At 45.2% G+C, this 15,166-nt stretch overlaps 1 long non-coding RNA gene across 11 annotated transcripts in view; it reads right to left on the minus strand.

Moving 5' to 3' along the window:
* The window catches only part of LOC116242521 (uncharacterized), a 51,718-nt gene that overhangs the window by 10,150 nt on the left and 26,402 nt on the right, over window positions 1-15,166 (minus strand). Inside the window, exon 7 of one of the 11 annotated variants that reach the window (XR_016459384.1) lies at window positions 1,356-5,567. The exons of 9 other annotated variants lie outside the window; for them this stretch is intronic. This is a non-coding gene — a long non-coding RNA (uncharacterized LOC116242521). Of the gene's footprint in view, window positions 1-1,355; window positions 5,568-5,982; window positions 7,329-15,166 lie in introns of those variants that run through there. One more of the 11 variants, XR_016459385.1, reaches the window with a different exon arrangement.

The following is a 15,166-nucleotide window of genomic DNA, read 5'->3' on the forward strand; positions in this document are numbered from 1 at the left end:
ATAGAATTGAAAACTGTTTTCAGTTTCACAGGCTTATATGGCAGTGTAATCCTCCGGCTGTAAATAGCTGTACTGATGGAAATAGGAAGGTATGAAAAATCAAAGCACTGGGCTGGAACGTAATCGCGTGGATGTTCTGGCTCTACTGCAGATTCTTCTATATGATTTTAAGTCACTTCAGCTCTGTTAATCTCTCTGGTTCAGTTCCTCCCATAGAGAACAGTGTGCTCGTTCTTTACGGACATCTTCAAGCCAACATCATGACTGTTGTAAGGTATGCAGGCTGAATAATATCCCAGACACTAAGCTGAGACTCATCCCAGAGACAGGTCAGAGGTTCGTCGCATTAACACACATGAGATTGTCAAGGGGGATCTTTAGGGATGTCAAAGAACAAAATCAGCATCGGCCTCATTACGGTGCCAGATGAAAGTCTCCCTGGCGTGCAGCTTCTAGTGTGCAAAAGATGAGAGAATAACCAGCCTGAAGCAAGGTACAACAGCCACACTCGGGTAGGACTGAGATGATAGAGAAGGGTTTAGGATTACCATCAAACAAGTATGTCGTATGTAAATATTCTCTGTTTGCAAACAAATGGCTCTTGTGTACTAACCAAGGCCAGGGTGTAGATTATTGCTGATAATAAGTTTTTTGGTGCTGCTGTTGTTGTGATAACAGAGAGGCTCGTTTGCAGGCATTTCTGCAGAAAGATACGGTTGATTTATTCTGTCACAAAACTCAGTCTTCTGTGTTACCCCTGGAGGCCAGGTAGAAAGCAATAAATGAACAGAGGACAGAAAAAATGCAATTGTGGGAAAATGGGATTTGGGTGGTAGAGTTGCCAGGCATCCCATTCACTTGGGTTGGAACCTTGTGGAGTTTATTGACCGTTACTCAAAGCTTGGATTGGCTTTGATAGGGTCCTGAAAGAAGTAAAAAAAAAAAGAGAATGGGAGCATGTGGCAAAGGAGTGGTTTCCAGGCTGTTAAACAGATAGGATGGAGATGGAAGGGGTGGCTTGTGCTGCACAGAGGGGGAAAGGTGTGAATTTGGTTCGGTTGGCCTGGGGGAGGTGAGATCCAGGTTTGCATCACACTTTTGCTAACAGAGCTCAGCCGTGCCCCAGGGGCTGCGTCCCACCTCCCAGTCACGGTGCATTTATCCCACTGGGGAACAGTGCTGAGGAGGTTGGTAGTTTCCTATAGATTCTAGATGCTATCTATGCTAACTACGCCCGCCAACGAATCGGGCGCTGAAACGCTGTATTTGGAAAGCTATTTATTAACTTCGGCTTTTAAATTCTTCTTAGAGTGCACAAATGCAGGATCGGATACCGCAGGCATAAATTTCTCCTCCAGATGCTGTGGGCTGGATTTGTCCCAGGTGACAACGTGTGTCTGGAAGCTGCAGCTCCAGCAAGGGAGAGATGAAAAGGAAAAAGGCAGCGTGGTCAGAAGCACAGCCGAGAGCATAATCAAACTGCAAACTGCAGAAACCCTTGCAGGATAAATCAGTCTTCTGCAACCAAAGGTTTCTCTCGAGTTAGCCGTGAGGATAAGTCATTTCTTAGGGGAATTCTTCTGCCAGTTGGGTTAATTAACATGATAATGTGTTGTTTCATTAGCTACATCTTCCATGGGAAATATGAGTGCTTCCTTCATAACAAGGAGAAAACATTTCACTTGTTTTTCTTTTTTTTCACGACGCTGCTGAGAATTTGTGGAAAACTTCCTTGAAAGGGGCTAAAAATGCTCCGCAGAAAGTCACTGTTTGGCTTTGTTTTAAGTGCTGTTACCAATCAGTCCTAGTGCTCAGTCCTAATCATGTAAACCCTTTCTGCACATCCCTCAACACTTTCAAAACAAGGTTATGTCGTGGAAGAGACATAATGCTTGTCAGCATCCCAGTAGCATTCTGCGCAGGGAAGGGGAAGCAGGGATTTTTGTCAGCACTGAGAATGGAATTTCTATCTGACTGATCTAGGAGTGAATACCAGCAGTCTGAGCTGCTGTGTGCTGAGATTGTTGGGTTTTCAGTCGTGGTACCCCTGAAAGGACGTAGGAATTCAAGGATAGGTTGGATGGGGCCCTGGGCAGCCTGATCTGGTGGTTGGCATCCTTGGTTGGAGCTGCATGATCTTTAAGGTCCCTTCCAACTGAAGCCATTCTATGATTTTATGAATCCAGCAGTGGGCCTCTGCTATTACTAGCCTGCATAGCAGGGCAGTGGAGTTCTGGTTGGATTCTTTGTTAGTTTCTGGAATTATTCCGTGTGCCAAGAGTAGATGATGGTGGGATCCACGCTGCTGTTTTCCTACAGAAAGTCCCTGCATCTCTTTGTGCCCAGTGCTGCCCCTGCGTGCATGTTACATCCTTCGCATGGGAAAGCAATCACCAACCCACCCGATGCGCTGCCGCAGCAGGCGAGGCGACCCAGGTGGGTTTCGGTTAAATAATCACATCTCTCCTTCAACAGGACGACGAACAGTCCTGCAGTATTTCTCAGCACTGAACCGGTAGCTCCGCATCACTCCAACATTCGGGGCGCACGGGAGGAGCGCGAGGTGGAGCAGGAGCAGCAGATCGGAGCCCACGCTCGGTAAATAATCGATTCTTTGTTCGAGACAGCAGCGGGGAGGCTGAGTGCCCCCAGAGAGGCCGCCTCGGCACAGGGCTGAGGCCCGGCCAGCCGCTCCCCACGGAGGACACACCTGTTGGGGGCCAGCGGCCGCAGATTGGCTGGGCGCAAGGAATGCACCTGCGCAGGGAGGGGTGAAGGACTACATGTAAGACGAGCCCGTAGACACTCGCCGTCTCTTCTCAATTCCAGCTTAAACAAGCAGCAGAGCTCTGGGCTGCGAAGAAAGCCACGCGTGGTTTAATCTTTTTTTGCTTTCCTTTTTTTTTTTTTTTTTTTTTTAAATTTGGTTAGGTTTCGGTAGGCTGATACCGTTTTGTGTTTTTCGGTTTTTTTTTTTTTCCAGGTTTAGTTCTATTTTTATTATTATTTTTCCTCCCTCCGCTGCGAACGCCTCTCGCTTCGAGTTCGTCTTTTCCAGGACACGGGAAGATCAGAAGATGATGGAAGCCCTGCCGTGCACCCGCGATGCTCACTGCGTCCCTTTGGTTGCCCTCTGGAAGGCTGGTGATTTTGGTTTGGGAAAAGGTGCTGTGCGTTCAGCACCGAAGTTGCATGAACCGTGTGTGTGTTCATGGTACTGGTAAGCCACGGTGTCCAGGTACTGTGGTAGCAATGATCTGAGCAGCACGCGGCGTGACTTCTTCAATGCTTTTCATACCTGTGTTCGTTCCTCTCCACTTTTTCGCAGGGCTCTGTCCTCTTTTCTCTTCCTCCTTTTCTCCCCAGGTGGATTAAAGAGGGTTTTGTTGTCGGGATCAGGTTTTGTCTGCTCAGTTCTGGGGGAGGGGGAGCGGCGCATGAATCCAGCGTTCATTTTCCAACCAGCCAAACCAGTCAGGGCAGGCAGAGCAGAACCAAGAAACCAAATAGGAGGGAGCCATGGGGGAAAGCCAGTTTCACCCAGGTGTCCTGGAGAGCTTGGAAAAAAGACTCCATCTGAGAAGGCTTATGGCAGCTGAAAAGTGATGGTATAAAACTAGGGAGATCCATCCCAGCAGACTCATTGCACCTCAACGAGGACCCAGCTTGGGCAGTGCTCATGGTGACCTTTGAAATGCAGCACGCTGTGGGCTCCTTTTCCTGTTCTTTGTGGTGATTGCCATTTTTTCAATTTGATTCTGAACCAACTGCCATCTTAATGTATTTTACAACGCATTTACAAATGCGTTGTATTTTACAATGCATTTACAAAACGCCCGACCCTCTTGTTTTAGCCGTATGTTTGCGGGCTCCTGGGAGCCAGAATTAATTCCTCAGCTGCAAGTGAAGGAAGGAGATTTGGAACTTTTCAGACCACCTCGCTGAGAGGGAAGGAAAGGGAAGGTGTCTCTCTGCCTCACCCATCAGTTTCCGCTCACGGCACGGAGGAGCCATTTTGGGTTCGTTTTGTTTATTCTTTTCTTACCCGAGGCTTTTCTGTGTGTGTGTGCACGACCAAAAGAGCACCATTAGGGCTCCTTGCTCTTGGGCCCGGTGCCAGCCCAACCAGCCCTTGCTTGCACTGCCTGCTCGGACACCGGGGAGCAGGAGACAAAACAAAGCTTTTGGCTGCCTGGTGAGGCGCGAGCTCGCTCGTGGGCTGGTCCCACAGACAGGAAGATGGAGGCACCCAAAAAGCTCCTTTTTGGCTCCTCGTTGGGCTGGCAGCTGGTGGGCGACGCTGTTGACGTGGTAAATTTGGATGAGGAGAGAGAGGTGTTTTGTAAGCAAGCAGGCTGCGTGTGCAATGCAGCCGCCCGGTTCAGGAAGAGGAGTTGGGCTGGCTTTGCAGACACTTTGCAGTCAGCAGAAAACGTTTGCTCACGCGGTCCCTCCACCCCTCCAGTCAAATGGCCTTCGAGAAGGTTCTGTGAGGCTCCGAGCTGGGCCAGCCAGTGCTAGGGGATGGGGCTTGTCCGAGCCAGGGAGCTGAGCCTGCCCTGATTGAATGCTGCCAGATTGGATTGGTTTCTAAAAGGTCTTTAATTTCTGAAAAATTTTGTCAAAATTGCAGGAAATGCTGCTAGATTACTTACTCCCCCCGTTTCGCTGAGGCTAATTCTTGACTTTTATTTTTTATTCTTGCCTATATCTTCTCCCTGTAATTGCAATTATTACCTAAACCATATTCCTTTCAAAGACAAAAGTTAGAGGGCTTTGCTTTGTTCTGGACTGCTCTGACAGAAGATCAGTTTGCGCTTGCTGGAGTCTCAGGGAACAGCATTACGACTGAAAAAAATCATGCCATATTTATGCAGAAATACCAAGCCAGATATGAGCTTTTATCCATTTCCTGTTGGCTTTTCGAATTCAGTACCAGCCTCAGTCCTTTTAATTGGTTTTGATCCCTCTTTTAATTTAGCTGGCATTGCGGCTGTGAGCTCAGCACCCACGCGGAGATGGAGGTGGTACGTGCAAGACTTCTGCAAGTACCTTCACTCGTGGGCGTCTTAAGGGCTCTCAAAATTAATTAATTTAATCACTGAATTATTAGAACTCATTACTGAATGAGAATCCCGGCTCTTAAAAGGCACCGTTTGACATACGGGCAACTAAATTGAAGCAACTAAAAGAAAAGCACAGGAATGCCAGGATTTGGGGAAATATTAGCTAAATTCTGAATTCTGTCTCCTCCTCCCATTCTGCCCTGCAAGCAACGAGCCTGGTGAAGGCATAGTAAGTTCTCAGAATAATCATATTACTCGCCATTACCATCATGGCTGTATTAGTACATTTCAGGAATGCTAACAGTCAGAACATACAAACCTGGCACCTGAGAGCTGGGGGTGACCAGCAGCAAACTCCATCTGCCAGATAAAGTGATGCCATACAGTATTTCCAATAGATCAGGAGCTCAGTGCTTCTCCTGCCCTTGTTAACACCAACTGCAGTGCTGCTCTATGTATGGAATGAGCTCAGAGGGCTGTGGGTCCCGGAGCTGGCCTGACCTGCTGACACAGATTTACCAATGCAGGCTGCTGTATAAAAATGGAGCTAAGCTTCATTTCAGAATGAAAAGAAAAATCCTCCCCACAACAATGCTTTTAATTTAATCGGGCCCAGAGTGAACGAAAGGGCACATTAAAATACACTTTTATGACCACATCCCAGCTGATGGTAGCATTTTGAAGTCGCTTCTATGAGACAGCCATAAAACTGTAAGAACTCTCCTAGGCTTCTCCTTTTGTGTGGAGGTTTGCTCATGTAGGAGAAAGGAAACATCCTTTTGTGTGGAGGTTTGCTCATGTAGGAAACAGGGTTTTCTTCCTGGCCTTAACCTGGGGGGTGGGAAATGTAGAAAGTGATAATTTTCTACATTTCTAACAAAACAAAGCATATAATGGGATTTCAAATTGCAAAAAAAAAAAAAAAAAATGCAAACTGGACGTAAAATACGAGCGCAATCAGATGTTAATTCGTTGGACATTTTGTTTGCAAAACAAGTTAATTAGAATGTCCTTACCATATTTCGGGCAGGGGAAAGTGGCCTGAGGAAATCACATTTTACAGTCGGGACGCGCATTTCGCATTCATTCGTTTTTCTTTTAAGGGCTCTGTCGTCAGAGTCTGGTAAGTCAGCATTAGAGGCTTACTTTTGTATTTTAATCTTTGGTGGTGGCGGAAGGAATGGCGATCAATAAGCCAAGTCAACTCCTGAAACAACTTGGATCGTGCTGATGCGTTTAAGCTCCCAGCTAAGCCTGGCTGTCCTTTCCAGCTCCAGGTACAGCTTTTATCTGATGGAGCTCGAGATATAAAGGCTTAAGTTTCACATGCTTTGTTCTTTTCATCGTCCGTGCCTATTGATTAAGGCTCACCCTGCAGGTTAACCAACAAGTAATTTTTCCCCCCACTGGAGCTGCATTCCTTTCCGGACCTGCAGCTGCCTGGGCAAAGCCGGGCACCTCCGTGTCCCCCCAGCATATCTGATACCCGATTAATGGATACCCCATTGTTTTAGGGCTGGGGAACTTTGAGAAACAAGTGGGGGAGGAAGCAGAAAAGGGGAGGAGAAATAGAGGTAATGCAGGTACAAATCTAATTGCTCCTGATGTGTAAAAAAAAAAAAAAAAAGGGGGTGGGGTTCACTTAAGTTCCTTGTTTTCCACTCCTCTTCAGCCATTCTTTCCTTTTTTTCTCAAGGCCTGGACGTTGGTAATAGTGGTGATGATTAACTAAATGAAGTCGGTAACCTGGGCGACCATTAGGGTGGTTTTATATTTCATGGGTACCGCGTAGCCAGAGAAAGCACTCAATTTTGAGGGCTCAGGAAAACGAGATGGGGGCGTTTGGGGTTTTTCGGTGCTGGTTTGGATTTTTGTTTTGGGTTCCTCTTTGGATGGCGCTGCATTGCTTTGCGTTTCACAACGGTAAGGCTCCGACCGCCTTCCTCCGCGCTTCCCTTCTGCTCCCACTTTTCTCCTTCCTTCTCTTCACGACCTGTTGCTTCTGAAAGATCCTGGCTATGACCAAAGTGCTCAGGCCCACCCCGAAAGTACTATCCAGGTTAGAAGGAGGGAGGATTTATTTCTTAATATATCAGACAGACGGTAGATTAATCGCCTTGGAGATATATTTATTTTTGGTGATGCATCTCAGACTGGTCCTGCTTCTGCTGTTATAAGTCAGTGCTGTTCTCTCGAGACAAAGCATTTAATTTCGTGCTGCCACCACGTTGCCTTGAGTGCACTAAAGGCAGGCGTCGTCTTCTGCAGAACAAGAAGTTCTCCTAACTCTCAGGAATTGCTTGTTGCACCGGCAGTGGTAATGTAAGCAGCAAGCTGCTGTGATGGCTCACACCATCATTTGGTAAACGTAAATAATTTATGTGCTCTATAGGTACTAAATAAGTCTTGCTAAAAGCAGACAAGAAAAACGAGCTGAAATTTATTAGTACCGTGTGGAAGAAGTAGGCTATCAGTCCCTAACAATTTTTATTTCGTGAACCAGACAGAAAAAAAAAATGCGTGGGATTTTGTATTTTGAGCTGGCCACGAAATCCCTGATTCTTCTGCAATTTGGGCCGTGCCTTTTGGGGGCTCTGGCCCCATAGCTGCTCATTGCCAGCACCGTGTTGGCTGGAGCAGATGGCTGTGGTGTGCATTCCAACCAGGGCCAATTGCTGGCAGCTCTTGTAGTAAAGGAAAAAAAAAAAAACAAAAACCTGTGAATGTTCTCTCTGTCCTGCAGACAGGTTGGCACATGCTGAAGTGAAGATCCGAATGCGTTTTATCAAAATATCACACTAAACTGCACTGAATCATTTCAGCCAGTTTTTATAAAATCGTTTTCCTAACTCGTGTTCGTCGCTATTAAACTTCTGCAGTAGCAGGTAGAAGTTTATTAAACTGGAATTTTAGGTATTAAACCCACAATAAGGCAATCAGTTAATTTTTGGCTCTCGGATTTGTGATGATAAGAACTGCGTAACCTCTTCAGCTGTTTTGAATATATTATGGATACACATTGTCTTGAGTTTGATGTCGATCCTTTGACTGCCAACGCAGCCACAAAAATCCCCACATTTTTACAAAGTGTATATTTCCTTTGAATTTGTTCTCTACAATTCACTTGTTTTCTATATAAAGCTTCTCTACTGGTTCTAAGGAGGAAAAGAAGTGGAATATATGCAGTATTGGGTAGAAGGTAATACATGGATTGCTCTGCATCCCATTAGTGGCAGCTCTTAGGCAAACCAAGCAGACTTCTGTTATCTTAATGGGTGGTCTTGGAGATTATTTCACATTTTTTGTCTTCTACAGCATTAGATTTTCTTTTTTTCCCCACAAAACCTCCCACTTCCATCACACAGTGCCTACGAGTAGTCATAAATGACAGAAAGTTTTAACAAGAAAATTCACCAACCGTTGTTGGGTTGATTAATGATTAACACCAGAGCAAGGCATGAGGATTGTGTATTAGAACCACATTATGCAGCTAAGAAAACTGTGCCTTTGAGTAGTCATCTTGGCCTGCTACCATTGCCCAGCTTGCACGTGAACACTATGCAGGGTTGCAGAATTTCGTGGGCTGAGTTTTTGTCTGTTTAACTCCAGGTGTGCTCCGCTGGTTGGCTCCATCAGTGTTTGGCTGTGGTGGAAGTGATGGAAGTGAGTGCTGAGGATGTCAGCGTAGCACAGGTCGATGTGTGGTGAAAGTGGTGCCATTGGAAGTCCATTGGAAGTGCCACGTTGACAAAGTGTGTTGATAGGCTGTTGCACCAACACAGTCTGTGTTTTTAGTAGAAACTGAACTGGAGGACATCACAAAGAACATACGTAATGCAAGGGCTTCCAGGATCCCAGTCTAAGGCATCACAGGACTTTTGAGAATAGACAATAGATACGAAAGAGGCGTGCAGGAAGGGCTGCATGGTTTCACACGTCTGCTCCAAGTTCTGGCTGCATAATGTTGCCCCTTAGTAGTAACACACTGGGAGTCGAATCCTGCTCGGGGCCGACTTTCCTGATGTGGCATGAATGAATAGTAGAAGAGCTGGCATGTCAAGAAAAGGATTTTAATTAAAAAATATTTTCCCATTCTTAAACGGAGAAGTAGGAAATCAAATAATGGACTGGGGCTTTTTGCTCCTCTGTGGTAATCCAGACTGGTATTACGTCTTTCAGTGTGTGTGAAGGGAATTGGTTGATCCAGTTGTGTTTCTTTAAGGGCAGGTAAATCACAGCAGCACTGCCCTCACAGATTTCTGAACCTTTTGTTCGCAATTGCAAAAAGGAGGGGAAGAAATGAGGGAGCTTTGAATGAAGGGGGAAAGCCAGAGCTCTCCCCAGGTCCTTGGAGAAGTGCCTGAACACCTCACTGCTATCTCTGCTGATGGAGCACAGCCATTGCCCCCTTCACACACCTTGCTCCTGTGGCCCTGAGCACATCCAATGCACTCACCTTGCTTTACGGAAGAAACTTTGACCTTCTGAGCAGCATTAGTGAAAGGGCAGTTCTAGTGAGAGCTGGAGATAAGCTCAGAGCTAATTGGCCTCAAGGAGTTTTTTTCCTTGTTGGGAAACGTGTCAAAGTCAGGAGGGTGAAAAAGGCTTTAAAAGAAGTGGCCTTGAAAAAATTCCTCATTTCCTGTCCCCTCTGACTTTCCTCTTTGCTTGCACTGTTGTGGAGAGAACCATCCCTCTTCATTCTGGATGTTCTCCATCCCTGGAAGCAGGAGGGATGTGAGAGCTGACATAATGCCACTCCCCAGGTACCATCGACACCAGTTTGTACATCTGGCTACTCAAAGAGGTGTCCTGTTGAATCTCTTGGCAAGATTTGGACTTTATACTTTTTGAGGTTGATGACATTTATGTGCACGTCTTCTGGCTTGAACATGTGTCTTACTCAGCATAACATCTCTGAGATTGTTGAAAGGTTTCAGTTGTAAGAAACGGGCGTGGGAGAGATCCACTGAGCCCAGGAGCATTGAGTTGTTAGCTCAGAATTTTTGGTATATCTCTTGTGGAGTTTTTGCTCTTGGAATCACAATATGTTACCTCATAGCCAGGCCACAGATGAAAATCTTCTGGATCAGGTTAAAACATCCCTGGAACCTTCAGAAAATGACAGGATCACACCAATGTCCTTTCCTGCTGGGTTGATTCCCAGAGCATCATAAATGAAATGCTGATTGACTTGAGTTGTCCTAATGGCATCTTCAGGTGGCATCAGAAGTACAAAGCAGGGCTGGTCAATGCCACGTAGGCTGATGCAGAGTGAGAGGAGTGGATTGGGGTCTTTTCCAGCTGAGCGCAGACGACCTGCAAGGATGCAGCTTTTGCCACCTCTTATCTCACCATAGGTGTGTAAATTCCAATATGTGAGTCCATCATTCCCTCTGAAATGATGAGACACATCACATAAAAGTGCATATCCGTCCTTGCTACGAGCTTTGAGTCTGATGGTCGATCCCTTTCCTTCTCTGAGCAGCTTATGAAATCAATGTAATTGAGTTTTTTTCCCCTAGTTATAACCAAGCGTTACGTAAATTCTCTAAACTGTGGTCATTCAAGAAAATTTTTGCTCTAATATCAAACAAGCACAGTTTTGATACACAGCAACCAGATCTGTTAACACAGCCTAAGGTTTTGTTGTCTGGAAATCCTCCGTTCTAACTATGACATCTAGGCTACTTCAGACAAAGAGCTATTGTTCAGTTCCTCTTGTTGACTTTCTCCATACCGTGTTATTGAAGCAGAAAAGACACTTTCTTTTGTCATGGTTAAGAGGAGCACATCTGTTTGCTGGCTGCCTCAGGGAAGCTTTACCTTTCCTGTAATAGCAAAGGGCCAATGGGGTTCAGTGCTGCCTCGTTAGAAATAACAGAAAAAAATAAGCACAAAATGCAAAAGCAATCCCAACTTCCCTCCATTCCCCAAATTCTTCAGCAGCGATTTTTTAGCTATTCCTAGAAAGTCAAAATGGAAGAGGGAACCACAGGTGTAATTCAAAAGCCAATATGGGGGCATGGCCTGCAGTACAAGACTTGAGAAGTTGTGCAGGGCAGACTCAGGTTAAAGCTCTTGTAAAGCAACTTGTGTGCATCAGACTTTGACTTGACTTTCTCTTAAAAACACCTTGAGATGTTGAAGGATCTACAGTGCAGTGACCCACCTGTAACGTCAGCTTGTGTACAGAAAGACGTGACAGATGGACCCACCTTAAACTGGTGGGATTCCAGTTGCAGCAGTGGCTTCCTCTGTCATTTCATCATGTTCTGGTCCAGCTGTTTTTCCTCTTCATTTTCACCACCTTTCAGTTCTGATGTCTGGTGGTTGCAGTGCTGCTGAGAGGTTGGGAATGGCTCTCACCTCCCTGAGGCTTTGAGATCCCCAGCAGGTTTCAAAATGCAATGGAAGGTGCTTTGTCTTGGCATTGCAAAGGTATTCAATGCCAACGCTGAGCCTCTTGGTGCTGAAGAAGCTGTAGTAATGCCTTTGGCTGCTGCAGAGATTTTTCTTGAGAACTCGGTGTGTTTTTTAACACACGCTTGTGTTGTGTTATTGTAATATTGTAAAAATCTACACCTGGAAAGCTCTCGTGAGCAGGGAGAGGACTGAAGCTCTCTCAGCATTTAAAACAATATGGTTTCCTTGCAATAACTGTGCTCTGTAAGATCTTTGGATTTCCTAAGCAAAACAAACCTGATTAAAAGACGACTGAAAGAATCAGCAAATGTTAATTGCGTAATAAAAACGTAGATAAAGCTCGCACAGTTGGAGGACTGGAAGAAAGGTAAGAGTTACATACGCCTAAGTCTGTAAAGTTGCTTTGCTTCCTGGATTTCGCTTTTCCCCACGTTTTTGATTTGCAGTAGCAGCTAGGACTCTAACTGCCCAGCCCTCAAATGCCACCTTGTGACAGTTGGCAGCTGATGGGCGCGTTCCATTAGGTGAAAATAGAAGTGAGGACTCTTCTTGGTAAGTGACAGCATTTGATAATTGAGAAGATCCCAAATGAAGGACAGCTATAGGTTGCATTCTTTTTTTTGTTGTTGTTTGTTTTTCCTTTCTCTTTTTCCTTCTCCAAACAGCGAGGCTTTCTAGCTTGTGCTATATCTGCTTGTAGACCATGATCCTGAGATGCCATTACCATCTTACTGGGCAGCATTGGATGTTCTCTGTTTTTCTAATACTGCCTGGTAATGATGATTATGGTGTTTCGTGTACAACGTGGAAAAGTTCAACAGCGAATTTGCAAGCAGAGGTCAGTGGCCAATAGAGAAACCCAAGTGTGATTTACTGCCCACAGTTGGGGAGATCTGACAAATTTATGATGAAATGCTTCAGGTTATAGAATAAGGGGTAAAAGCAAATATAAGCAAGTCATCTTCCTATAGAATTATGAATCTCAGAGTGAGCCTGGGAACAGAAAATCATGCAGAATATAGAGCACAGCATGTGTTTTATACTGCAGTGATAGAATGCATTCACATGAAAATGCTGAGTATTGTAGCATTCAAAGAAATGCAAGTGCTCTTCTCCAATTGTATTCTATTTACTTCCAAGCCATGCTAGCTTTCCAGAGAACGAAAGCAAACAGTTTACTGAAAATTAGCATTCGAGTTTTCTAGTTTATAATTTTCCCTCCAAATCAAAACGTTTTTCTAATCTAAATATAAGATAATTCAAGGAACAGACAGCTGAAATCAATAGCGGAATTTAGTTTTCCAGCCTTGCTGTTATCATTTGCTCTGTCCTTTTCACATCAGCTCCTCTAGACTTCTCTCCTCCAGCAGAACGCTCCAATAGCAAAACCATTTGTTCTAAAACCTTCAACTTACAAGTAACGTTTTTTATTTTTTATACAGATGTGGATTATTTTTTTTTTAATGCCAGTTTCTAACTTCTTGGTGAAAAAGTGGGGCTGTTGTTAAGTACCGTTCTCCCTGATTATTTTCATTGTGTTGGTGGACTAACACAACAATCTGTTTTAAGGCAGGATGGATCTGACCCTCACTCTGCAAGTTTGCTTTCCATAAATTGATGACCCTGCTTAAAGTCATTTGGAAAGAACTAGCTCAGCCTAAAAGAACTTACTGTGAGAATGTTGTCTTCAGTGGTTCACAGATGCTTTTTGTTTCTTTCTGAGAATTAAGGCAATACAGGAAGCTTCACTCCCCCAGTTATCAGATATTGGAGGCGCAGCATGAAAGCTATCGCCAAGGAAGGATATTACTGCTGATAGGTGCTTTTATCAGACACAGGGTGCTGTGGGCAGGTGTGTCAGCATCCCTGGCAGGTAGGAAGGCACTCCAAGCAGCCCCACACACGTACCCAGGCTCCTTACAGCTCCTGGCCTGCTGTGCTGTTTAGTTCCCAGCACAGAGAGCTGCTTGGTTTGTGAACGCCTATCAGAGTGCAAAGCCATCCACAGCCTGGGTGAGATGTGCTGTGTGACAGCTTAGATCTATACAGAGCTTGCACGTACTGTGTGAAACACTGCTACTGTGTGAAACGCTGTGCTAGGGCCGCAAAGACTCGCAGGTACCTCAGGGCTATGATAAATATGCATGCAGCAGAGCAGCACGGCTCAAAGCAAAGCACTCCTGCTATTGAACCACAGTGCCTGAGAGGTACAGCCAGCTCCAAGGGGACAGGGAAGGAGCAAACCCTGCTGCCCCTCCTGCATGGAGAGAGGGTCAGCAACAGCCCAGCATCCCTACCATGTCACAGAGCTCTTAGGTGAGGAAACACCTCGTGGCTCAGAGCTGGGCCAGATTTCTGCTACAGCAAACTTCTGGAAAAAATAACATGAAGCAAAGCAGGCAGCTACCCTTCGTCTTCATCGTTAGCATTCATTATGCTTAATTACGCTACCAACAATTGCACACCTAAGACTCCTGTCACTTTGAATTAAGATTCAAATTTGTCTGCATCCCTTCAAGTCAGGCAGTACAATAAAGTAACATCAGTGAGCTGTGTTGAACACTGGGCCATCCCTGACACGTTTTTGTGCCCTTCTTAGTGCTGGTTTGTTTGTACACCAGATTTCGGTTTGTCGTTTTAACTGATTGGAGTGACTTTGAGTGCTGGTATTTCTGTGAATCAGAAGAGAGAAGGGAACGAGGAAACTGAGAAACCAAAGGAAGGAAATCTGCCTGCTCTTACGTTGTTATGAAATAGGACCTAATCTTGTGTTTCTATTTTAGATTTTTAGTACATCAACTTCCTGCACCATCTTTGTCTCCTGAAATCCACCACGGACTTCAAATTATCTTTTAGTACCAAACGTCTTCCTTCTGCCCATCACCTATCTGGTAAATTATTGACAAGCCAGGTGATGTAAGGCAATCTTTCTCAAGCCACTTTCATTAGTTTTTACGGACCACTGACATCCTGAAGAATGTGGAATCATTAAAATAGATGCTCTATTTCTCCAGCTGCTGGACAGACAATGGTCCTCTGTGGGCATCTTACTAGACAGTGCTGGATTTCTTGGATCTATTCTAACACTGTCTGGTAACGATGTTTAAAGGGTGAACCAAACAACACCATGCATCAGGAGGAGTTCTCAAAGAAAGACACTGTGCCACAATTTAGGTCGAATTGGAACATTTGGCCAAGAGGGTAAGGATGTTGGCTATTGTATTAATGAGTATTTTTAGACTTATTAAATGGCTATGATCATAAATACTTATGAGAAAGAAACCACCCTGCTAAGTGTTCCTACTACAGTAAAGGAGGTGAGAAGCACGCCAGCTCTAGCATACAAATGCACACCTCCTGAGGCACAGCACTGCACAATCCCTCCAAACAGTGGGGTTAGGGCTATTGGGTATTTGCACGGCCCAGCTCTTGTCCAGGGGACTGACAGATTTGCTAGCAGCCAGCCGTGCTTGGCTGTGAGAGGTGCTCAGGGCAGGACGCTGGTGGTAAAGGTCGTTCTTCCCAATTACAGTTCAATTACTTCCATGGCTGAACAGCCTGTGAACTTTCAACCTCCTAACCTGCCCCGATACAGGCAGCGCTGGCAGCATATGGAGCAGGTGGGTTAATCACTCTAATCATCCCATTAAGAAACAAAGCAATTTAACCCAGGC

The sequence above is a fragment of the Phasianus colchicus genome, chromosome 22 (genome assembly GCF_987193195.1).
Source record: "Phasianus colchicus chromosome 22, bPhaCol1.hap1.1, whole genome shotgun sequence".
Classification (NCBI taxonomy): domain Eukaryota; kingdom Metazoa; phylum Chordata; class Aves; order Galliformes; family Phasianidae; genus Phasianus; species Phasianus colchicus.